This window comes from Tachysurus vachellii, chromosome 20 (genome assembly GCF_030014155.1).
Source record: "Tachysurus vachellii isolate PV-2020 chromosome 20, HZAU_Pvac_v1, whole genome shotgun sequence".
In the NCBI taxonomy this organism is placed as follows: domain Eukaryota; kingdom Metazoa; phylum Chordata; class Actinopteri; order Siluriformes; family Bagridae; genus Tachysurus; species Tachysurus vachellii.
The window spans coordinates 2673965-2700805 of record NC_083479.1 but is presented as its reverse complement, the minus strand read 5'-3'; the positions used below and the strand labels follow the sequence as shown (position 1 = coordinate 2700805).

Below are 26841 nucleotides of genomic sequence, written 5' to 3'. Positions count from 1 at the left end.
TAAGCTCCACATTTAAAAACCCACCATTCCAGCCACATGAGCTAAATGCGAGTAATGTCCTGAGATCTGCCCTGTGTTGCAGATCTTTTCCTCTTTGTGCACTGCACCGAGGTTCATTTCATCTCCATATTAATCCTGCCGCTGGTCGGCGAGCAGGTGAACTCAGCCGAAGACTTTCCCACGATCCGGGAGCAAATCCGCTGCCCTGAGCCCTTCCTAGAAGACGGCCATCTGTCCGCTCTGCATTTCACTCTGGGAGGGCGAGCGTCAGCTGCATGACCAAATTCAACGTTCCAACACTTCCCCCACAGTCACAAACCCCCTGAACCTTAAACGCACGCTGTCCACAAGAAGCCAGGCGTTAAATATGTTTGCTCTTCTTTCATTTTTTAAAGAAAGACTTAAAATATGACAACCTTTAAAAAAAAGGTGTCACAGCAACAAACTGAATAAAAAGTAATTTCAAGGTGTTAAACCAACCAAATATCATGAAAGAATTAAGGTAATATGATTAAGAAAATAAGACACACTTTTAAACAAACAATATAAACACCGTGTTCATTTCCAATTCATGCCAAACAACATATGATATCCAAAATTCAGAAAGCCAAATATTCAAAACAAACAAACAAACAAACAAACAAACAAGAAACCTCCCAAAGACGGACAAATCTCCCTCCACGGATAATATCTTCTTCTAAAATGAGAAACTGGTATCACTGAGATCATGTGACACACTATACCTCTGTACCTCCTCCTTCTCTCCCCCCACAAAACTGCCATGTGCTATCATTTTTGTTTTGCTCTCAAAAAGCTGCCATGCTGTTTGCGGAGTTTGTCCTGGACCGTCCTCGTCCGCTTAAAATGCGTGACATTGCCTCGGCGGGAGCATGAGAACCAGAGGCTCCTGAATAGCGAGGTCTTCATGCCCTGGCCCGTAACCATGGAAGCAGATGCCTCCTCTTACCTCCTGGTGGTCACAGGGCTGCACCCCGATTCAAAAAGCAGGTCCCGCCTCGATTTTTCTTGATTCCCTAGCGAACTTGTCTGCTCTTCAATAGGGGCAGTCATCGAGCAGGTCATTGGTCTAGACTTCGTTTGCACGGTCCAGGGAGCAGCCTTGATGTAACCCTTGCTCTCCGGCTGCAGGCGTGAGACTGCGGACTGCGGGACGTCAGAGACGCCGATTTGAAAAGGAGCCCTGTCTGATTTCGCCATTGTGCCTTTTCATTCATCGATCGAATGAATATCGAACCTTCTGTCGGTGCATGTGTGATACAGATAGCTTAGCAAGCATTTTTTCCACCCTCCTCCTCCTCCTCCTCCGGTAAGGACCAGCCAAGTGGCCTGCTCCTCTTACTATTCCCCATTTAATTAATTACATAAAGTTTGTTTATATATATATATATATATATATATATATATATATATATATATATATATATATATATATATACACACACAATTTTTTTAAATTCCTTGTGACACCTAAACAAACATTTCATTATAAGACATAATTATGTATTCAATTACTGTTGCTAGTCATCTTTTTGATTCAGAACTCATCTGTAAGGTACAGCTGCTCTGTACAAAAGATTTTATTACTGTTTTTAATAAGCTCTGTTTTTAAAAAATAACAAGCAGATGAACACATCTGAGTTTATTCAACATTAATGAAAATCGTAAATCAAATCATGACTGTTCTTTAATAGGTTTCATTCCTCAAAATCTTGCCCGAACATCCCAATGTCCGTTTAAAAAAACAACAACAAAGTAAATAGATAAATAAATGAAATTATAATTTGTTTAAAACATTTTAATAAAACATAGTTATAATTTACGGATAACAATTTGATATCAGAATATATATGCTATTATACTTTAGTAACGAGTGCTAAAGTGTAATAAATAACTTTATGCAAAGCGTGCAAAAGATCTTAAAATGTGACTTTTGTAATATTGTTGCTTTTTCTTTAAATTGTACCGGAAATATTTTTAACAAAATGTAACGAAACAAAAAAAAAAGACCACACAAATCACTGTAAGCAAAATATGACATCATATCCACTGTGTCCTCTAGGACACTTCCTAGTTTAAATATAAAGAGGCACAGACACACACACAGACTAACTTTACCATATTAAATCTATTTTACAATTGTAGATTAATCTGTACTTTTAAAGCACATAATGTAAATTTACTCCAGCAAATTATTTTAGTTAAATTTCTGCTACACACCTAATTTTAACACTGTGATATTCTCCGGCATTAGCGTTACTTTATTTTTTGTTTTTTTAAAGCATTTTCCAACATTCTTAATATTCATTCAGGATATTTTTTTAATCGGTTGCTTAAACAAAAGTTACTGCAGATGAAGTTGTTAATAAAATCATTTTAAATGAACAGTACAGAAATCCTGATGGTAACATCTACGCTGCATTTAAAAACGTGTTTTGACGGAGGCGACGCCGCGCTCCGTCACCATGACACGTTACCATGGAGGTCGGGAATAAGGGAGCGCGGGAGGAGGAAAGACCCCCGGCTGAAAGTGAGCAAATTCAAAGGCAAGAGAAGGAAAAGGAGCAGTGAAGTGAGAAGACAATGTTATTGTTCCCAGGAAGCAGAAAATGAGCAGAGCAATGGTCTTTAAGCTGCTCGACTTTGAAACATAACGAAGTGAAACTGTGTTCCTAAAAGATGGGGAGGATTCCAACCCTCGTCGGCAGCATGGCAGTGAAAAGTACAATTTTAAAATTTGATTTCTTATTCAGAATTTCAGCTGCAGTGTACATTAAAGCTTGTGTCATTACACTGGATTTGTAAAAGGAATTAATTAATTGCCATATAAAGGTTTTATAACTACAACAATCTAAAAGGCTGTTGTCATGTTTATATAGACAGAGACTGTGATCTACTTGCCACCAATATTTACAATCCAAATAGGGTTAATAAAAATTATAAATACACTTATACATAAAGCTTTGCCTAATTTAAATCAACCGAATTCTGTTCTTTATTTCATTTAAATGATAATATTTTAACTGTTAGATATTCTTCAAGATAGAGTTCTTTGCAAAAGGTTGGTTGATTTTAAAAACCTAATAGTTCTGAAAATGTCACTTTATGTTGAGGGTTAAAAAAAACATCAAGCACAATAAATGCTCTGTACTTCAAAAATGTTCAGATTTTCTTGCTTTTTCTATCCGTACAGTATATTTATCAATCCAAGGAGAAATTTTCAGTTATTAAAGTGGATATAAAATGCTAGATCCGTTCGACCTTTTTCTTTTTTGTTTGTTTTCACCACAGAAAACCTAAATCCAGAGGAAAAAAAATCCAGAATAAGAGCAGCACGCATTTTAAACCTGCGTCGGAACAAAGGCGGAAAAAGTGGTCAGAGAGCATGAAAGCTCCATGTCTAAGCCGTTCCTGTGTGTCCCGCGTCACTGGCGCACTTTAGAAACACGGTGGTTGTCAGACACGGCTAAACACATTAACTCGAGTTTCCACACATCCATCACATTAGCTCCATTAGAGGAAGGATGGCATGACCGCAGAATAAATCAAAACTAGTCTAAGCTCTAAATATATTCAAGGCCAACCTGCTACATAGATCCAGAGAGATCAAAATGAGTTAAAAATGTAGATTGCAGGGTTTTTTTTCCACCAAATCTGAATGAGCCACAATTAATAAATAATAAGGTTGGACAACATCCTAATATTACAAGTAGATTATTCATGACAGGATGTTAATTAGAGGGAGTCTGAATGACTGCAAGCAATTCCCAAACCCAAAATATTAGTATTTCCTAATTTTCTTTCATTTTCCTTTTTCCAAGTAGATTTTTGTTTCAAAACTGAAATGTTCTCTGTTGCTCATGAACACAAACTAGCCTAGAAATTCAAAGTAAACGAAAATCTACATTCAAATGAATAAATCGGTTTATTAAAGTCTTACTATAAATCACAATTTTTTACTCATAGAATACAACGAGTACAAACAGTCGAACAGTTCACAAACATCCATCACTGAACTAAATTTGTGCAATTTTAAGCTGGATGCAAAACAGCTTTGGAATTTTATTTATTTATTATATTTCTTATGAAGTAATATTTAGCCCTGAGCTTGGGATCCGTTGAAATTTCATAGGAAAATGAGAGTAAAATGTGTTGATAAGTGCTTTTGATGATATATGGACTTATACCAAGACTAACAAATTTATAGTAAACATTCATCAAATAGTTATAGACAATAGTTATGATTAATCAATATGATGATCATTTTATTGTTAAACAGGATTGTTTATAAGGAGGTTATAATCCAATACAAGTTTCTGTGCATTGTTATGAAACCAAGTCATTTCGATTTGATATTAAAATGACTGAAGAAACGTCAAAGACACCAATCTATTAAATAAATAAATAAATAAATAAATAAATAAAAATCCAAATGAATTATACACAGAATTAAATTGAAATCGGAAAGCAGATACCTTGACATATTAAAAGCCATATTATTATGATTTGATCGCTCTGTTCCTGTGCTAAAGTGGACAGAATATACACAGCATCCTGGCACACGTCCACGGACTCGAGCAGAGAGTCAGGCATTATGAAATCCTCAATGATAAACAGACCTGCTAGAGCACCCAAGGATGCCATTACTAATAAGAGGAGGAAAAAAAAAAAAAAAAAGAAACTATGAATGCGAGTCCTCCCCTTGGGTATATAATGTCCAGAGGCACTACTCAAGGTGTCATATTCACTCGGGCTAACACTGCCCTCCCATCCAGAGAAGGATTGTGGATCCATAATGATGGTGTCACTTGGAATCGCCCTCCCTCTTTCCCCCTGCACATCCCACACGCATTCATGTGCATGAAGCACCCGCAGAGACGCACGCATTACAACACAAGTCTCGCCGTTACACGAGCTCTAATGTCAACATTACCTCACTTACCTACTGCATAGCCGACTAATGGGCTATTGTCGTACGTAAAGGTTCAAATGGTAGCAAAATAAACAGCTGAAATCAGCTTTGTTTAGAAAGGAACGTTATTTCGGATTAAAAGAGCAGCGCGGGATCCGATGGTGCCACTTTCATATGTAAATCCACACCAACATTTCAGTTCATTCAGGCTAAACGACGATAAGCATGATGTGAACCAAATTAATTACAGTCATAAAAAACAAACAGGCAAAAAACAAACAAACAAACAAACAAACAAACCTTCACAATCGTTCATGGTAATGTTTACTATTGATTTATACTAATATAATATACAAACATCAAAACAAAAAAAGTGTCAGAGATTAAAAAAGAGTGCTTTTTTTTTATTATTACATTTACAAATGATTTATTATTATTATTATTAAGAGCCAAATATATTTCAAGATATTTCAGTTAATGTATTATTATTAGACATAAAACATCTACACACACTTTAATGATGATGTGCTTGTTAGTGACCCTTAAAAAAACAACAATAATAATAATAATAATAATAATAATAATAATAATAATAATAATAATAATAATTCAAGCCTAAATAAATGTAAGAACATAAGAGATTTATAAAAATTTAAATTAAGAATCGGTATATTGAACATTTAGACATTTAGTCTATGTGACTAAACAGATTTAAATCTCTTTTTTGCCAAAATATTTTATTCTAACGTATTAAAACATTTCCACATTCTTTGAGGATGATGATCCTTGATGTTGACTATTGTTATTAATTGATACTAATTTAACAAACGTGATTCTTTTACTCTTTTACTTCTTTACTGTGGACGAATGTAAGAAAACTGGGTTTTAAATGTAAACTAAATGAATCAGATTCTCTCTCGGATTCTGAGATTTAGTCAGGTTGTTTGGTCTATTTTAGATAACGGGTTATTTTTTATAACTGTTATGTGCTAGTTTTTATACATATTCATACATATTTTTATTATTTATAAAAGCGTCCACACCTTTATCATCAAATAATTTTTTTGAATAAGCTTCAGAATGTAAGATCAGGTATCACAAGGTAGCAATAAAAAGCGCTATTAAAAACTGACAGCTAGTCTACAAATTTTTACTTTTACTTTATCTGTGGTTTTTCTCTGACTCAACTGATTACTGTATATTCTGAGATGAAATGAAGTCGTTATTTAAATGTAAGATGAATTAAGAATCAGTTTTGTTAGTTTTGTTAGAATTGGACATTTGGTCTGTTAGTAAATATGTTGTGCTAGTGCTAAATTTCCGACTAAAATAATACATTTGTAAAATTTTAAATTGGTTATGAATTATTTAGTTGACTATGTAGACATTTACACCATACAGCCTGCGACTAAACGTATTTAATTCTTGTTTCTGTTTTATTATTATTCCACTACTTTAAAGCTTAAAGAAGAGTCAGAATCTAACAGCCAGGTGTTTATATGACCTAGCGTTGTAGTGAATGTCATTGTTAAATACAAAGGTTAGTTGACTACGCAGACATTTAATCAGGTCACTTGGTTAGTTACTAAATAAATTATTTTGTTGTTGTTTCTTTTAATGCTAATGCTGCTTCCAGACATTTGGTCTGTAATCCATGGGTGTGCAATATCGTGTGTGTGTGTGTGTGTTTTTTGTGGACTGAATGAAAAAAAATTACTCGGAACACACAAAGGCTCTACTGTTAATAAAGGAACAAAACATTCCCAAAGACACTCAGGTTCATAAACGAGTGAGTAAACGAGCGTCCCATCTGCCTATTCCATTGCAACGTTTCCCTTTTAAACGAGGCTAATGGAGAAACAACAGAGTGTCCTCATTCAAAATGACTGTAAGGCAAACCCATTTACCTCATTCTGGCTAATAGACCACAATATTACTGTCACTCATCATATAGTACGTTAGTAAGACGTTAAAGAAAGATAAAAGATAAATAAGCGCAGAACGTGATATCGATATCTATCAGTTTATTCGATTAGAAACCTGATTATTTAAACTTGACTAAACAACTGCTTCTTTTTAGATAAATCTTTTTAAATTCCTTTTATATATCCATATAATTCACTGTTTAAGAATGAGGTTGAGGAGACATACTGAGAAATGAATCATCAAAGTAAAGACTAGAAGAATATGATTTTCAAGAACCCTTTTAAACCTAAGCAGCTACTTCAAGTAGTTTATTAAAAAACGAAAAAAACAAAACAAAAAAAAACACATGCTTATTTTGACACTGATTAACACGATCATAAAGTAAAATGTAATGTGGCAGGGCATTGATAATACGTGCTCTATATCCAGCAGGACAAATCTTATTTGGTGCAAGCCGTGCAATTGGGCCGGCAGGAGACTAGCACCCTGAGGGGAGATTATGAAGGAGGCATGCATGACAAAAAAAAAAAAAAAAAAAAAGAAAACACAACAAAAAAAATTTATATAAAACCGACCCAGTTGACATGTTCCTGTTATCCCAGGAGCTGAACTATTAATAAACTGTCAGTGTGGTTTTAAAGCTTGTGGATCTAAATTACAGATAATGGAATTACTATTAAAATCTCACACTTACAATGCAGAGATAATTTGTTTCAGGGAGCAGAAAATCAACAGAAAAAAGAATGAGCAGAAATTGAGCGAATGGGAGAAAATCATAACGTACTGTGTTACGTTAAGCTGACTTAATTACCTTTTTTTATGGTTTTGACAAAAAGAGGAGCGCAAATGCATGTAAATGTCCTTATTAAGACATGTTTAAAATCCAAATTAAATCGGTGGAGAAATTTCTGTGTAATCCTTCAGGCTACAAAAAAGGAAGAAAAGCAGAAAGAAAGGAATAAAATGAAGATGGAGAAACTAAAAGCAAGTTTAGAGAAATAATAGTGAATGAAGTGATGTTTCAGGTCTTTGAGAATGGCTCGCTGTCGCAGAGAGAGACGGAGTGTGTGTGTGTCAGAGAGAGAAGCCGAGGAATGTGCTTGCTTTTCATCTCTCCTCAACACTCAGGCCCGGGTGGTCAGGGGTCAGGCCAAGCAGGCTGCTATTCATGGCCAGATCAAGTTTATGTGAGAATCTGCTCCTCCTTTGCCCTCCATTAGCATATCAATGCTTAATAAAATCGCTGCATGAACGTGTGAGATCCCGTCACCCAGGAAGTCATGCTGGGAGACTTAGGCTCGGGGAAAAAAAAAAATCCCTCTTTGCTTTGTGTTCAGAATACCCCCCCAACCCACCCACCCAAATCACCCCTCCCTTTCTCAAACAACACAACTGCTTCTGCCATATGCACAATCAAAATGGCACACACGCTCACACACACACGCGCACACACACACACATAACCTCTACTTCACACACCCCCTCCTGAGCGCTCTAAGCTCTAGCACATGCACACCCGCAGGTCAATCCCAATGTCAGACGAGCAGCTTGTCATACGCGTACACATGTGTGTGCACAAACACACACACACACACATACAAGCTGGATGATACATAGTTTTCAGGGTGTGAACAGACAATGACGCGTGGGGAACGCCTCGCACACGCAACCCAGCTTCCTCTAACTGCCTCATCAAAGCCTAGCTCCTGTGGGGAGACAGGGGAAGCAAAACACATGTTGGCGATACAGAAAGCAGGAAAACATGGAGGAATTGAACGCACCTCTGCTGTTTGTTTTTTTTTTGTTTTTTTTATATTTTTTTTTTAATTCTGGTCGAAACGACCGATAACGTGAGTAAACCACCAAACCTCTGCCACCACTTTCTTTTCCTATCAATTTATTCAACAATGTTATACTGCAGTCCAGAGGGACTGTTCCTGTCTCACAGGCAGGAGGACCGTCTCTGCTTCCTTTTAAGACGAGCATGCAGATGTGAAGCCATCACTTGCAGGAAGGTAGGCGGGGTGCGGTGTGATATTTTATTCATTTCAATCACAGGAAACACAACGCTGAAGTGAAAGAACACATAAAAAATAAAGAAAGTGGAATTTTGAAAGTGACGTCTCAGAGTCGGGTCAGCGCACTGACTGAAAATAACCATGTAGAAGATAGTATAGATGATCGTGCACAGAAATGAGGGCTTTCAAACTTCCTCCGTTTTCCATATACACATCTCATCATTAATGTCAGGTATAATATCTCATGAATTAACACTTTTAAACTTTTATATATTTTAGCCAACAACACAATAGTTAAATCTCTGTATAACCCCCAAGTCTGCCTTCATTGTAGACTGAGGACAATTTCGTGAAAATGCTGCTCCATAATGAAGGATGAACTCATGAATGAGGGTTGTGTAAACAAGCATTCTCACTCACTCTCACTCATTTTCTACCGCTTATCCGAACTACCTCGGGTCACGGGGAGCCTGTGCCTATCTCAGGCGTCATCGGGCATCAAGGTAGGATACACCCTGGACGGAGTGCCAACCCATCGCAGGGCACACACACACTATCATTCACTCACACAAACACACTACAGACAATTTTTCCAGAGATGCCAATCAACCTACCATGCATGTCTTTGGACCGGGGGAGGAAACCGGAGTACCCGGAGGAAACCCCAAGACAAGCATTCTCAATAAGTCAAATTAAAAACGGCACCAATAGAGTGTCATTCAATTATGAATTTAATGCGGCCACTATACTGACTGACACCTCTGAGATGGTGAAAGGAGGCCTGGGCCAAATCTGACACTCAAAAATCAGGCCTAGTTTGACTTACGGTCAAAGCTTACTTAATCAAAAATTACAAAGACAAAAAAATTAAGTTAAACTTCACAGACTTTCCTCGATTATTACTATTAAAAACAGTCACATTCTCTTTAGGACTCTGTCATTTAAAGGATACAATATCTCATATGTAACCCTGAGATAAACTCCAAACTATGACATGGGGGTGCACTGTACCGTTCGTACTCAAATACACTACTGTACTTGATTGTACAGCAAATTAAACCTCAAACATCATTAATTCTCCTGAATGTAAAAATTCATCGCTATGCTAACAGAACAATGAGACTCAGCTACAGTGCTCTGGATGCTGAGGTGCTAGTTGTGTGATAATAAAGCACACAACCACCACATTGTATATCGTTTGGTATCATCATGACCGCTAGTGCAGGCGATAAAGCGAATGTGTTAAAAACGGATTAAATTGTAATGACTGTACTGTTAAGAGGTGTGGATTACCATGCTGCTATGATATCCAAACAAATCGGCTCAGGTCCACGTGCGGTGCGACACAGCAGCGTTTTCATAATAACGTACCACAAGGTTTTACGCAATATATAAAATATATCGCCTTTTAACGCCAGAAATAAGCAGCTGGCTGACAGAATGCACAGAACATAATATTTTCAGATTCCATGATATTCACCGTATTTTACGTTTGACATTTCTGTGGTAGTGTCATAAACGAGTCGAGAAAAAAAAAAGATATAAAATGTATGTGAGGTCCAGATCTAGAACTTAAACATCCTATCAGCTATAATTAATGTTTCATTCTTGAAAACAAAAACAAGTATGCGATAGATCGAGTATCAATAGATGTGAACCCTCACCTCTGTACTAATGATTTAAGATGACAGGATCTGATACCAGGATCGGTCTGATACCAGCAATAACTGGAGGATTGGATATCATAGAAAACATATTGGATATCGGATCCTGAAACAAACACCAAAAACTAGAACTGCGTTTAAAAAAAATACTATCGTTATGTGAACTAGAAATATTTACACGCTCGAGTGGCTTTCCTTTAGTTCAGATTGATTTGATTGTATTTAGAACGAATTGTATTTACAATGTAAATGATTTCGTTGTGTGAAAAAGTTTCACTGTGGAGTGCTTCATTTACAAAAATAATGTAAAAAAATTTACTGGATTAGTATTGATATCGGTTAATAGTCAAGGTTACAGTATCGGAACAGAGAAATTCTTGCCATCTTCAGTCATGACTGATTGCATTACACGCAGGCATTTGTTTAACATGTTGAAAGATGGGGTTTAAACATCATTTTTTTGCTTAACAATCCAGGAGAGCTGTGTAAAGCCCTGTATATCCTGTTTCTATATAATCTGCTTAGCAGCTCAAAGAACAAAACACAATTTCACTTCATTTAAAATCAGCATAACCCGTGCTGAAACTGCTACTGCATTGCTTGTTCTATTTATATTTATTTGTTGTTGTTTCTAGATTTATTAGGTTTTTGTGCAGAATTGCCTGTTTATGCTGAAGAGGAATGACTAACAGTGACCAGTGACAAAAACGGGTTTGAAAAGACGAGACGATGAAGTCGTTAAACTTATGCAGCGTCACATGCAGTTTTGGACCAAAACTGTTTTTAAAATCTTCTTGCCTTGGTGGATTTTGAAGACCACATCCCCTAATTTGTTGCCCCGCCTCCTCTTGAACAGCCCATTTATTTTCTTCTTGTAAAAAAAACCAAGAAGTCACACCGGATTGCGACCAACTAAAATAGCAACACGCCGGCTTTAACCGGCGAATTAAGCTCGAGTCGGAATGAACATAGGGCCATGATGCAATTAAGTTATAATTATTTTGATGGCCATTTTAGTCTTCATCAAGTATAGCACTGACCCCATGTGCCCACCGCAGGGCTGCGTCTGCATGGCACACGAACGCAAAATAGCAGCATGACATCAGTGCCCTATCATTTCGAAATACACATAGAAGACTCACAAACGCCGCCACAGGCCCAGGCTGTCAACTGAAACTCTAGCTAACCAATATGCACTGCTTTTCATCGTAGCTGGGGCCAGGGGGCTCAAATAGACCCCAGCAGCCATTAAGAGCCGATCTGATTACCGCACAGTCTGGGGACTCAGACCAACAACCTCCCCCCCACTACCATGATCCCTAAACACCAGGGCACTGAGTTCATCCTGCTCACGTCAGACAGCAGACATTTCCAGCTTGAGATCTCTCAGTTCGGTTGTCGGCTCTTCCAGCGCGAGCATATGTGTGCTTCTCTGTCCAAGCAGAATTGAAACCAATCACAAAGGTTGTAAACAGAGACATCCCCCCCCACCCAGAGGAAGGTCCGGGTCTCCAATTTAATTTCCTCTCAAAGAGAAGACTTTTTTTTGCATCACTCCACTTCTAATTACATCGGCATTTTATAGTGCTTTTGTTATGGTTTCAGCATATGATCTGCAACTGAGACTGAGTTGATTCTCCATAAAGAAAAAAACATGTAAACTTTCTGAACATCTCGACATAACAAACAGCTTTGTTCTTGAGGCACGTTTAATAACCGACATACCGCAACGTGTTAAGGAGCAATCTCTATTTTATTTTAGCCACAGAGAGAAAAACGTTCATCTGATTAGCAGGTATGCTGAGAGGTAGGAGGCCTCATCTTATTCCCCCATCTATTCATTGCCACCGTTTAATTTATTTTGGCTGCATAATCCTTTCACTCTCAATAGCAAATTTAATAGGCCCCATGACCGCAGCAACAGACCAGTCAATATAAAAACCAGACAACTCATTACTTCACACGCTGCTATCTCCTGCAGCTGGAGACTTCATGTACACAATAGCAGCAGCAGGCTGTATTAAGTTTCCACTTGCCAGATCCCCCTTTATTGCCTCTAAATCTGTCTCACAAGAGCCCTTTAGCTGTGTGCACACATATACACACACATACACACACACACACACATGCTCCCTTAGGAGGAGACTCCCCAGTGTCTGGTCTGGTAAGGTCATATGAGACTCTGCCTTATCCGCTCGCATATGCATGCAAACGTCGGCCACATGTTCAGACCCTGTTTTCCTGCCAGTAAATCGGCCAAAGATGTTTATTTACTCTTACAAAGTAGATGACAAGTGGAAGTATGTGCGTGAACCGGATTGGAAGGAGACAAACATGAGTGTTTAACAAAAAAAGGAATTAGTAATGATTAGAGACTTAAGGAAAAATAAAGATATCTCGATATTTGAGCTTAGAAGCATCGATGAATACAAATCGATCATACAGATCTAGATTTTTATGGCAAAAACCTACTGGTTTTAAAATGAAATGCAGTCAGAGTTTGTCAGAACAACTGAGTAAATCGAAATAACTTAAAAGTGTCGGAAAGGGAATGATTCTATACAACTATAAAAAGTCTTTATAATAAATAATTAATTGAAGCATCATGATAGATCATCTTTTCAATAGAGATCCAGCTGTACTAATTAAATAAATAAATCAGTCTGACAAAAGAAAGAAAATGATTTCACCTGACAAAAGTCTGCTTTCTACACTTTCTATATCGTGATATCATTCTCTCAAATTACTGAGGCCAATTTGAGAGCAACATGACGACTATGGGATGAGACAAATTTACAGCTCCTTGGAGTCAGCCAAACTTCCAAAGCTTGGATCACTAACAGCACCGACTGGTGACTTTCTCCTTGTGCCGCTCCTCCAATTACGGGCAGACAATAGGACAAGTTAACCCCATGGTGCCTTGCCATTGTCTCACACTAAATATTTGCCATTGCCTTTTGTGTCTGGCATACTCCCTTTCCTTGTATACTCTTAAAACGTCAGCTTCGGCACCCTCCGCCTTCGTGCCCTCCTTGAAGATGTCCTACCAGTGAGCCTGACCATCAAAGGGACAGCTCTGAGATGTACGGTCATTTCGAGCAGACCGTAGCTCTGAGACAAGGAGATGTGTCGCGCCCTTCCAATGAGCCCCTGCTGAGGGCTTAGTAATGAGAAGGAAGTGATACCACTGTGCTTAGACAGCCAGTCCACTCCTATCTCCAGCACTGCCGTCACACCATGTCTGCACACTTTGGAAAGGTACGGCTGAAAAGATTTTTTTTCAGATGGGCTAAAAATAAAATCCTGTCTCCTTCGGGCGAGTTATCGCTGTATCCTTTGCTCGATTATTATTAACCTTTTATTTACATTCACACCGGTCCAGATTGGGAACTGTGCACATATAGTCTGTGCTAAATTTTTTGGGGGGGGTTTCTATCCTTCTCTCAATCCCTTTTCACTCAGCTTTGTGCCATTCAAGTACACTGAATAAGAAATGGATAACTGCGAACGGCCACAGTCTCCGGCTCAGACATGACATCATCGCTTTTATGGTTCACCCGGTGAGGGACTGTGTGGGGGGAGAAAGCTCCTTAGTGCCATTTCGCTGATAACAAAACCTGTGTTTGAGAGAGAGAGAGAAAGAGAGAGAGAATGTGTGGGGGGGCCGACAAAAAATACAGACAGAGCACCTCAGTGGAACACAATGGACAAGTTCAGGAAATCTGTCATTGAAACAGTGTAGAAATTGGAATAGATTTTTTTTTAAATATGTAAAAATATACAAAGAAAAGGTTTGATTTATGACAGAAAATTAAACGTTTATCATTTAAATGCATTCTGATCTTGCTATAATTTTTTTTTAAATAAATAAAATAATAATAATAATAATGATGATGATGATGATGAACAGCAACTGTGTCCTTATGACTTGGATAATTGAGGACGAATAAAGAAAAAAAAAAAACATCTCAACAATAACAGCTGATTGTGTGTGTGACATTGCAGCATCTGTAAAACCTCAAATGCAAATGGTTTTTCTGGCAAATAGTTGGAGTCACAAAATTTCAAATAGAACTAAATAACTGAACAATTTCACCGAACAATTCCTTCCAATTTCATAGTATAAAAGTCAGATGTTTTGAATAGAAAGATTTCAAATAGAATAAATCTTAAATTGATAAAAAAAAATTGTACATAAATATTTCACAAAAAAACACAAAGCCTTACAATCAAACAAACAAAAAGCCCAGACAACTAAAACTACTTTTCAGCTCTCTAAAAGTTCTCACACATAAAACGTGTAATTATTTTAAGCCGAGAAACGATCCTGCTTTTAAAACGGTCAATGATCGCTCCTTGTGAGGAAATGTAATACCTGGAGAAACACGTTCTTTGGGGTGTGGGGTAGGGCTGGGGCTTTCTGTTCCTTGACCTGCCACCAGACACCTGGAAGCTAACAGCTCATAAAACACTGTGGCTAATTGTGGTTTTCCTCCTTTTCCCTGCAAATGGCAACACGACACATTTACGGCCTGAGAGGCAGTTAGAAACACCGTGCACCTTGCGTTATGCCTGTCGGGGTGGAGGGGGAGAACAAAAAACCACATCCACCTGACTATCTGTTAGATCAGACACACACACACACACATATGAAAAATAATACAGCCCCTTTCCTCCAAAGGCCTCAAAATATCTTAACTAGAGCTGTCCTCATTAGTGTTGGAGTAGAGTGCACGGAACATTTCAAAGGAAGCTGTGTGAAAAGCTTGTGAAAATGAGTGTGTGTGTGTGTGAGCACAGTGAGCGAGGGAGGGAAGGAGGGAGGGGGTTAGTAGATAGCCATGTTTCAGAAAAGTCTGGGCAACAACTTATGCCTAGAGTCACTTTATTAGGGAACAGCAGAGACCTCGGCCAAAAATAAACCTTCGCCACAATGACTTAATAAGCCCTCGATGAGAAGGTGTGCAATTCTGCTACTTCAGGAGATAGTGCCCTACATACCTAAAATAGGGAGCTAGATTCACTGAAGTGTACAGAAGAGAGATCACCGTATCCCAATTCCACTGCAAAATGGCAGCGTCTGGAAAACATTTGCAAGTCGGAAAATTTGAGTAAAATATCTTCTTTTGTTTGATAACCAAAGTGTGAAATGGCTCATACAATTATAAAGCAATCTGATATATTAGGTGATATATTTCTATAATTATAAAGAAATATATATATATATATATATATATATATATATATATATATATATATATATATATATATATATATAAATATAAAAAGCTGTCAAAACAGCTTCACTGCATCCTTGATAAACTTTGTCGATCTACAGTAAAACAGAGTCTTAAAAGTTCAGACTGAAGAATTGAAGCAACAATTGAACGAAACAGGATTAATTTACAGTAAATTAAAAAACTAATTTGATTGTTTAAATACTGATTTGATTTAAATACTGTAGAGAAAAATATTAAAACACTCCATGAAGAGAATAATAAAATTTAAAATAGAACTATTTTACTGCTAAGCATTAGTGATTTTTTTTTTTCTAGTGAGAATTTAACTTGTCTTGACTAAGATACTAAATAAAACCTCATATTTATTATTCCTTTAACAGATTTCAATTTCTACTTAGGAATTTGGCACATAAATAGTTGCTAAATAAGATTTTTTTCTCTGGAATAAGATGGGAATTTTACAGGCCAGTTCAGTTCTTCTACGTATCTGACCTGAACAGAAAACTCCTGTGAGCAGGTAACAGGCCGTAATATTTTCCCTGTCCAATTTCCGATCTAAAAGACTACATGTTATGGAAACAGATACCTTTTTTCCCCCCCTCAAACAACTTCAGAAATATCCAGAGCACAAACCTGAGTGAATTAAATTCAGAGCAACATAGCAAACCTTGCTATAAGTACAGCCACTAAAGTCAAACCACATTTCCTATCACAAAGAAATCCTGTGTCCGATTCTCTGCAGGAGCGAGGAAATCACTTAGCTGTGCAACTGCTCAGGCAGTGCAATGTACACTCGTTTCTGAAAAGTCCCCCTCATCCATTGCCAAGTTCAAATCACGTGCGGATTTCCAGTTAAGTTGTGAAATGCAGGAAAAATGTATGTGGAAGGTATTACAACAAGATAACTACAAAAAGCACTTGTGCAGGCCTCTGGCAGATTTATGATCAGCCGTTATCTGATCGGATTCTCGATTTCGCTATGTACAAACACACATCCTTTTAGGGCCGTGTGCCGGCAGCACAGAAGAAATTCAAACAGCAGAAAGCCCTCGTTTCACTGAAACCCTGCTAAAAATGATAAGGTGGACTGAGGAAGGAAAAAAAACCCCAGCCATGTAGAACTAGCCACTCGTTTTCTGCAAGAAATAGAAAACAAAGCACGCACAACTCACTTCTGCAAAATACTCCTGGGCATCGGTGTGAGAATTTTTTTCAGCTTGAAACAGAACAGCCCATTGTGCGTGTGTATGCGGTGCATCTAGGCAACTTTAGCTGAGCGAGGGATAGAGCGGGAGAGTTGTACTCACTGTAGTGGATAAGAGTAGCCAACCATGGAGAAGAGAGAAAAAAAAATCCTCTTTCCTTTCCTGATCCATTCTGTATTTTGTTGCGTTTGGAAAAAAACAAAACAAAAACAAACAAAACAAAACGGAGAAAGAAAGAAAGGAAATCTCTCTCCTGTACAGAGCTGCTGTAGCGAGGCCCCTTGTTCACTCGCTCCCTTGCTGTCAGGGTTGGGAAGCCGGCTTCAGTGTGCCGTGCAGCTGTGTGCTTCTCCAGCACCCTCCTCCTCCTCCTCCTCTCACGCTCCCTCCTTCCTTACTCGGGTCCCAATACAATGCACTTCTGTACCATGGTGCTGCGAACACAGCCGAAACGTTAGTCCTTTCCTACTGAAAATATAATGTGATGCAATCTAGAGCGGAGCTTGAGAGTAAATAAATAAATAAGTATATAAAGCAAGCGAGTGAAAAACCTTCGGGCACTGCCTGGTGGAGAGAAGAGCAGGTTTAAGTTTGCGGCGCTCCGCTATCCCCCTCCTGCTCATTTTGTGGAATCGCTGCTTTTTCGGCAGTGGGAGGGGACAAGGCCGAAGCTCCAGGGCTGAGGAAACTGCGCATAATCCCTGCCGGCAGAAACTTCCTCCCCGGTGCTGGTATTAAGCGCTGCATGGCCCGTCGGAGTTAGCAGGAATGTGAGGGCTGCTCTCAAAGAGGCCCAGTTAGACAAGGCTCAAAGTCACTTCACCGTGACCTCGAGGTCACAAACAGCAAGTGTGTGTGTATGAGAGAGAGAGAGAGAGAGAGAGAGAGAGAGAGAGAGAGAGAGAGAATAAGTTACAGAGGGGGAAGGGGCCGTGTTTAGCCAGGGTAAAATCTCTCACAAGACATGCTTCCCGACTCGACTTAAACAGAAAACAAGAGAGGAGTAAAAGAGACCCGTTTTTCCTTTTGAATTCTATTGATTTGTATTATATGCAGAGTGATGATATGATGGTGAAACAATGAACTGCAATACGCTGTGATAATATTCTGAAAAAATTTGCTTTTAAAACAGTTGAAACTAGAGCAAACTGTATTTCCTCATTGTTGAGGTTGAGTCCCTGCTATGCCACCACGGTGATCTGTGACGTTTAAGGTCGTCCTTGTTGTAAATTGAAGTAAAAAATTTCCGTGTTACACTGAAAAATGTGGTGTTGGAATTTTTCATTTATCACGGCACAACTTTTTTTTTTTAAATACCATCACGGCCCTAAATCTATCAAAATGATGAATATACTCAGGACGCTAAAAATACTGCTGAACAAAGTTATAAAAAAGCGAGAAACAATGATGCTGGAAGTTTTCTTGTTCTAACTAACATTGTGGTGAAATCCTGGTTAATTCTGTTCAGAGAAGTTTATGAAGATTGTATGAAGAAAAGATGGACTGACGTGTAAGTGGAGGTTTCAGTAATGTTAATGAAATAAACTATGATAGGAAACTTAGATGTGAATCAAACATGATATAAATGTTCCAACACAGCAGCCTTCTCTGTGGTACAACATTAAAATATATCCTGGATAACGAAATTGTCTTGTATGTTGATTTTGAAGGAGGCATTAAACATGAAAGACCAAGGCATTATTCACAAATACAGCCATTAGAGGTGTTAGGTCCATTTTTACATTTTGGAAAAAAAACAGTAATGAAATAAATGTTATTTACACAACATGAATATATGTTTGTACATATTTACAAGTTATTTTAGTAAATCAGCTTTGATCTTATTGAGGGGGAAAAATGTAAGGCTTAATTACAGAAAGACAAAAAAAATAAACAGAAACGTAAAAATTAGAATATAATAAATATAGAAACATAAATATATATGTTTCTAATAGCAATTCGTTGTTTATAGATATGAACATATTTGCAGATCGTTAATTCCCTCAATTTAAATCCACAAATTGTAAACACAATATTTTGAATTGTGAGTAAAATTCTGTAACAGATTGTTCGGACACACTACAATTGTACACACAAGGAGCAAAGCTACATTACACCGATGAAACAAATTCAATAATCTTTTGTAATTTTAAAGTTATATTAATATATATATTAGTATAGAATTTATATATACGGTTAAGGTGACATTATTGAGAGACTAAACTTGTTGGCTTAACATCTCATACTCACAAATTAGAATCAGAATCAGAATCAGAAAGGTCTTTATTGCCAAGTATACTTTCACATATGAGGAATTTTTTCTCCACAGTGAGCTCCACAGTGTAAACATATAGGCAATGAATTAATCTAATAGAATGTCTATATTTACTCAAGAAGTCAGGATTTTTACATTTTATTTAGTCTACGAGCAATTAAAAAATATATAACGATATTTATGTTCACCATTAATTGACAGGGATACCATTAAATTTTAAAGATGTTAAAAATTGTGGTGATAGCTAGAAATAATGTGCGAAAACGCAGATAATGAACTCGTTCTCTGTGGTGGTTTGGGAGGAGAAATTGACTCATTATTTACGAGGACAGCTTCTTAAAATCTGTCTCCATGTTGAAGATTTGTGTCGTATATTTCACTGAAAGTGTTGATCAAAAAGAAAGAGGTGCCTAAGGACAAATAGCTCACAGGTAATATAAATCAAAAGTGTGTGATGGAAATTGGCATTGTAAACAAAGTGTTTTAAAGATTTACATTTTGCAAGATTTGGCAGTCGAACAGAGAGAGATGAGAGAGAGAATGATAGGAATAGGGCTTTGAGGGTTCATGAGATTTTTGTAAATGAATATTTCTTCATATGTTACGATTTTTCCCAGTCCTTTCAAACCCGGCCTGTTTTAGTAAACAACATATTGGCTCTGGTTAAGCAGTTAATCACATGTTTGAGGTTTAAAGCTAGGATAGGTCTTATTCTAAAACATAGCCTTGGTTTCTTGATCCTTTGAACGTTTTCAAGTGTACAAAGCTTTGAGCAGTCAGTAACTGGTTCTCTAATGTGTCGATACATGACAAATCGCTTTAAAATTAATTAAGTAAAAATGAATTCTCACACTTTCATCGGCTCACAATGGTAAATTGGGCTTAAATAAAACATATATGAATAAGTTAATAATGGACAAGGTAAGAGCAAATAAAATATAGCTTTTCTTTCTTCATTTGTATGATCCACTGAGATCGCTGTCACTCAGCAGACTTTCTTCACTTTTCCCTCAGTTTGAGATCACCTTGAATTTTTTTCATTATTGGTCGAATTGAAAAAAAGAAGAAAAAAAAAGAAAAGCTCTCTAATTAAACAAATGCTAGGCTGGCTAGGTCATATTATCATTCACATACTTGTGCCTGCATTTAAAGCTTTTTAGGACAGTGTTATTCTAAAGTTTTTAACTGCCATCACCTCAAAAACAATGCAGGAAATAGATTCAGGAGGGTTCAAGATAGCCTCAGGGATTAATGTAATCACATATGCTCAGGTTAAACTAAGGGAGCAGTGATTTTAACAACTGGTTTGAACAAAGATTGCAAAAAATAAGGGCAGAAGAACAACAGTCCACGAATGATGCTGTATATTTGAGTGATTCCTACTTCCTACATGGGTTCCTACTTCTGTCTGTTTAAATAGATGGCATACTGTATCTATCTCAAGCTCAATTAAATCGTTTTTTTTTCCCTGGTAATCAATCAATATTAAAATTAGTTTTGTGTTACCAATTGCATGCTCCTCAGTTTATCAATAGTTTTTAAACTGCAAAAGTTCAAACTAACAGAAGTGTTTAAACATGGATACATATAACTCAGGGATTGATAAAACAAAATGCCGTGTCATGTTGCGTACAACAACATAGAAAAGAAAATTCCCAAATATGGACTTATTTTCGAGTAGATCATTTTTAAGTGGATCATGGATATTTTTTTTATCCTACAATGGATTTAAATAGGATAATGATATTTGTTAATGATAACAAAATAAAAGAAAAGGTATAAAAAGACTACGTACGTGCGTTTAACTCAAAGTTACATAATATGCAGTTTTCTTTGATTCGTTTAGTTTATTATTGCTACTTTTAGTCCTTTTTCCAGTATTTAAATGTTATTACTATTACTGTTCTCACATTGTTTTACATTCTGTTATATATCCATTATCATTATTTTTAAAATGACAGTTAAAGGTAAAACTTTAAATTAAGTGCCATCTGAGATGAAAAAAAAAAAAATCAACATTAAATAATTCCATTCGACCAGGAATGCGGTCGAGAATAAGAGGCTGGCGAGGTGCGTGACCTCCAAAGTGGTATATCCTACAGCAGCTGCCTCAAATTATGATCTACAGCCAGGAAAACTATTAAACTGAAAAGGTACGAGTGTAGTTCTATATCTCTGCAATACATAAGGGAGTTTTTCTATTCATTAATCAGTAGAGAACTAGACACTGACAGGCTTTTAAGGCTATTCACATAAAATGATTGTGTACAAGTATTTGGTCACTCAGCTTTTTCAAGAGCTTCAAAAGTTCAGAGATTTACGCAAACCGAATGAAAGTACAAGAAAACTACAAATAAAGGGGTATGGGGTTAAGCAAATAAAGTGGTTACAATTTGGGCTTAGGGAATGTTTTTTAGAGTGGACTAAAAATTGTGCACTGTATAATATACAAAGGAATGCTAGACTGTTTGTGAAGCAAAAACGAGAGATAGAAAATCAGCATGTCCCACTTTTGAATACATGCACAAGCTGGCTGAAGGGATCACTAGCAATGGCATGTTTACTTTCCTGGTGGAATAACATTACATTCTCTTAGTCTAACCGCAAATAGTACTGTCTGGAGGAAAATTCATTAGCATATAATTGGGAAAAAACAAACAAACAAAAAAGGCTTCTCATCAAAAGAATTGATGATTAACGAAGGTGCTGGAGACAGACACCCACTTGACTCTTGTATGTTCAATGATGAAAATCTTGTTCAGGCCAGTTGTGTCTCCATGGAAGTGGCACCTCGAGAGCCTCTCCTCAACCAGCGACCCCCGCACTGGGTTTCAACCTGATCCTTCAGTTCTCCCCCTTCCTGTTCAGGCTGGAACAGGCCTCCTTAGCTTCCCTGTGTGTCCTCAATGTTCCTGTGAAACACCAGACTCTGGCATAGTGCCCAGAGTACGTTTTTTCCTCCTCGTACCAACTTTTATCCGATCATAAAACACGGCCCAAGCAAAGCATCCTCAAAAAAGCTTTGTTAAGCTCTAAGTGAGCTGACAGCAATTCGAGCTGTTTTTTTTTTCATTCCTTTTTTTCTATAAGAGGCAGCATGGTGGGGAGGTTCTATTCTCGATGTTCGCCTGTTGAATGATACTCAGTTGAGATGGGGGGGAAAAGGCACTTAGACCAAAAATATTAAAAGAAAAATGCCCATGGAGACCTTGTTTTTCTTGTGGACTGCCCAAGGCACACACAAGGGACTGGGCTAAATTACAAACATATCATTCAGTGCTGGGTAATGACCTTATTACAGATTGTATAATAAACTATTTTAGTGACACAATTTTTCAGATATCCCACTGAAGTGTACAGTGCCCTAAAAAGACATGCTAAGTGCTACAGCACCTATTATCCAGTCACATGGTGTTTCGCTGCTGCAAGAGAACAGCAATCGCAGCAACTGTGCGCAGAATGCAAGCCCAGGAATTTTTAATGGTTGATCTAAAAAATCGGTTCTAGTGGTTACTAAAAAAGCACAAGTAACTCTTTAGAAAGGAGAAAAGTAATGAATGGCTATTTTATTCCTGCCACCACCAACAAAAATACACACAATGGTTCAGGATCAGCAAATATGTAGGTGCAAGCAAGCGCTCAGGTGAACTTTTTAATGCGTCTCATATTAATTTTAGGAATGACATAAAAAAAATTTAAAAAAAAGCCTTATTAATTTTTTTATATACTATAATACTGTAATATTTAATACCTTCTTCAAAAAAAAAAAAAAAAAAAAAAAAACCTGACGCAAAGACCCCGGTAAGGAACAAGTCAGGGGAAGTGGAGGCCCTACTATGATAATGGTCCTTGAATCCAAACTAGAGTAGCTGACAGTCATTGATTTTTGATGTCCTAAACCTACCTCGTCTCAATTGGATGTGGTGTCAGGTGTCATCGGCAGTCTAGACGCTGTGACGATGGAGTGTTGGCATGGCAACGGCGGCCTGTTATCAGCGGAGTGTGGCGGTCAAGGACTGGGATAAGTCGTGTTTAACGGACGTAGCTTTTGACTGTCTGAAGCCAAACCTATAAAAACAAGAAACTTAAAAGGCTTGGAGACAAGAAGCAATTCGCTGAAGTGGAAAATGATGGATTGCTGTCCGGTGACTAGGATGTCAGAGGCAAATAAGACATGAAATATAAGAACTTGTTTGACAAATGGTTCTAGATGTGCAAATCTGCACACGGTAGCTGCTTCTCAGCTAAATCTTTAAGTTTCTCAAAGACTGCAGACTGTTTGGTACAGCTAACTTGTCTCTGATGATGTATTTGTACCTTGGATAATGTAGCCTACCTTAGTTCTGACCTCTAAGCCTTTTCTTAGCTAACTCAGAAGTCCATGGTTAAATCATGTCATCCTCCTCTACATGTTGGACACCGTAATCACTCCTTGATAGCAGAAATGGCCTAAACAAAAAGCAGGAAAGATTTTTTTTATTAAACTACTGTTCAGAAAGCACGAGACTGATTTTGCTTGCCACATTTATCCCAGTCAGTCAGGAGCAGTATGTAGAATGTAAGACACATCACATACCACTTAAATATAATGATTCATGAGTGCATAAAAAGTTTATTTAATAAATAAAACGAGTAAATTCACAAGTCATTCTAGTCTGTTACCTTATCTACCGTTCGGCAAACTGTTTCGTGATACTCTGAGTGTCATCAAAGACAATTATCGCTGTTTACTGATGGTAGGCGTCAGACGTTAATTAAGGATAATCTCGCCATTATAAAAATAACAAATTGGTGTGACTGAACTTCTCTGGCTTTAAATTTTAGGGTTTTAGGTGTTAGATGCGATGAATTTGCTGCATATGAAACTTAACACTGCTTTGTTTACTGCAGTCACTTATAAATGATCAGAGTTTATTACGGATTATAACTTATTAAAAGTAAAGCTATAACTTTCCCTGATGTAATACTGCTATAATGTGATAAGATGCTGTAAAGTGACCATTGGAACTGATTTTGTTGATATTTTCAAATAACATGAAGCATAGCTATAAAAATGGCAAACAGTTGAGGAATAAGAGGAATAAAACGTTTATAATTGCATATAAATGCAGAATACTCCTGTTATGCTTATATATATATATATATATATATATATATATATATATATGTATGTATGTATGTATGTATGTATGTATGTGTGTGGTGTGTGTGAAATACTATTATAATAAAATACATTTATTTAACTTTATAAAACCTTGAGCAGCTTTTTTTCCGATTAATTAATTAATTATACAAAAGTATTAACATATCAAATATATAGTTTTATTCATTATTGATATTAATGATTAATAGTATTTTAAAACGAGTCAGTTTTAGCAGTTAGCAGCTGTTTCTTCAGGACGAGAGGCTAAATCACACCAGCTAACATGCCGTAGCTTCATATCCGACGATAATATGGTGTTTTTTTTAGAGAAAAATAAAGATAAATCACACTAATAAGCGACATCAACAACTTTTTACCTCAGTTCATCCTCTTTTTTTTGCTCTGTGAGGGGGTAGAAAGGGGTAAAAACTGATGGTTCTTTAGTCGTTTGTCCGAGCAAAACGAAAACAACGTCAGTTTATAATTCACCTCAGAATTGTCCGTTAATTAAAAAAAAAAAAAAATTGCCACCTTAAATGTATCAGCCAATGAGCGAAGCGATAACGGCTGCGTTCAAAAATAACCATAACGCAGTCACGTGACTAAGTTACCTGTCAATCAGATTGACTCACTTGTAGCTGTAGTTGCTTCTATACAAAAAAATGATCACAAACCGCGTGGCTAAAATGAGTTTGCATTGCATTTGATGCTTAACACCACAATGACGTAATAATGACTAGTCTTTATGGTTGTTAAAATGTTGGGTAAATACAGTAAATGATGGCACAGCTAGCAGAAGTGGCTAATTTGCTATTCAGTCACTTTATATTTACTTTGGTCAATGATGTTAAAGAAATAGAATCAATTGGCAGGGTGGTGTCAAGCAGGAATATTTTATTCCTCTTAAACCACAGAATTTTGACGCATTAAACGCCTTAATACGCGATGTTTCATGCTTTTTAATAGGTTGTTGACAGAGAAAGTCCTTGAGAGTCGGTTCCTGTTAGCACTTCTGTTATAGCAGCTTTACAACAGGTTCACTTTCTTCAGCCAATTAATAAAACACAAAATGCAGCCTGTCATGTTTCTAAGAACCTGAGTAGAAGTTGACTGTGATGCCTCTGTCCCTGTACTTTCCCATTGTGTGAACACAAGTATTAAATCTTCTCAGAGAAAAGTCTGCGATATCATAAAACAAGGTTTATTTTTGTTCGGTGATGAATATTTTTGATGTTTTCCTTTAGCAGCAATAACAATATTACAACAAGAGAGTTAATATATAATTACAGAAGGAACTGTTGTCAGAACTGCCGCTAGAGGAAATTAATCGACAATTTCCGATTGGAAATCGGTATTTTTAAATATCCGATTCGAATAACAATTCGATTGTTACGGGATGTATTTGATAAATCACATTACACGCGTTTGTACTACACCGTTTCTCTTTCACTTAAGAGGTCAGACACTTACCAAGCTGCTGGAGGAATATCATACGATGTCCCATTCAGTGACTGCTTTGAGCTCGTTCAGTTTTTTATTTTTAAATTAAAAAAAATCGTATTAATGTCTATCACTTCCACCGTATATGACGGATTTAATGCCCGTAGTTCTTTGACATGTTATATTTACGATTATTAAAGTCTTCGTTATATTGGTTTGCCATTTAGTGCTGATTTACTGCTAATGATGGACAATTTCTTTATGATAAAGTAACAATTTGCAAAGGTGAAACGTGATTGGTTGTTCATACAAACTTTTATTATTAGACTCTGTTATATGAGCAATCATGTTAACTTTGTTCTGTCCATAACTGCTACAATCAAGTGTAGAACCAGTGTGGTGGCGTTACCGCTTCATCGTCCAGGGTCTCGGGTTATATCCTGAACTTGGGTTACAGTCCTTGTTAAAATTCAGGTGTGCTACCTGCGTCCACGTAGGTTGCTCCGGGTTCTCTGGTTACCTCTCGGCTTTTGCTGGAAGGTGGATTGGCGACTGCCTGTAGTTGTGTATTAAAATGTGAATGCGTGTGTATTTTCATAGTGATTTGCAATGGAGGGTTTAACATCCATTATGTGTTCCCACTTCATGGCCCGTGTTCCCAGGACAGGCTCCCAGATCCACCATGATCCTGACCAGGATGAAGTGCTTAGTGAGGATGAGTGAATGAAAAATACTATATACACTGTATATTGCACTGCATTGAAGCTGGCTCTAAATAAACCTATAGTGACATTTTTGTTTTAAATAGCATTGTTGATCGCCTACTGAGACCACAATGTAGTTTCTTTGAAATAGATACACACAGCAATTCCCTAGCAACTGAGCAAATAGAGACTTAATATAATATGATCATGGTCAGCAAGGTGTTTAGAATCAAAGCATGACTGTGTCATGGCCCATGAGGCCAAAGTACTGTGTGGCAGGAAACGTGGCCCCTTCT

At 37.2% G+C, this 26841-nt stretch overlaps 1 long non-coding RNA gene across 2 annotated transcripts in view; it reads right to left on the bottom strand.

Moving 5' to 3' along the window:
- The window catches only part of LOC132863737 (uncharacterized), a 48659-nt gene extending 30943 nt beyond the window's left edge, over positions 1-17716 (bottom strand). Inside the window, exons 1-2 of one of the 2 annotated variants that reach the window (XR_009650138.1) lie at positions 17535-17716; positions 17086-17417 (exon numbers count right to left, since the gene is read on the bottom strand). This is a non-coding gene — a long non-coding RNA (uncharacterized LOC132863737). Of the gene's footprint in view, positions 1-17085 lie in introns of both variants that reach the window. The other variant, XR_009650137.1, reaches the window with a different exon arrangement.
- Positions 17717-26841: the final 9125 nt, after the last annotated feature.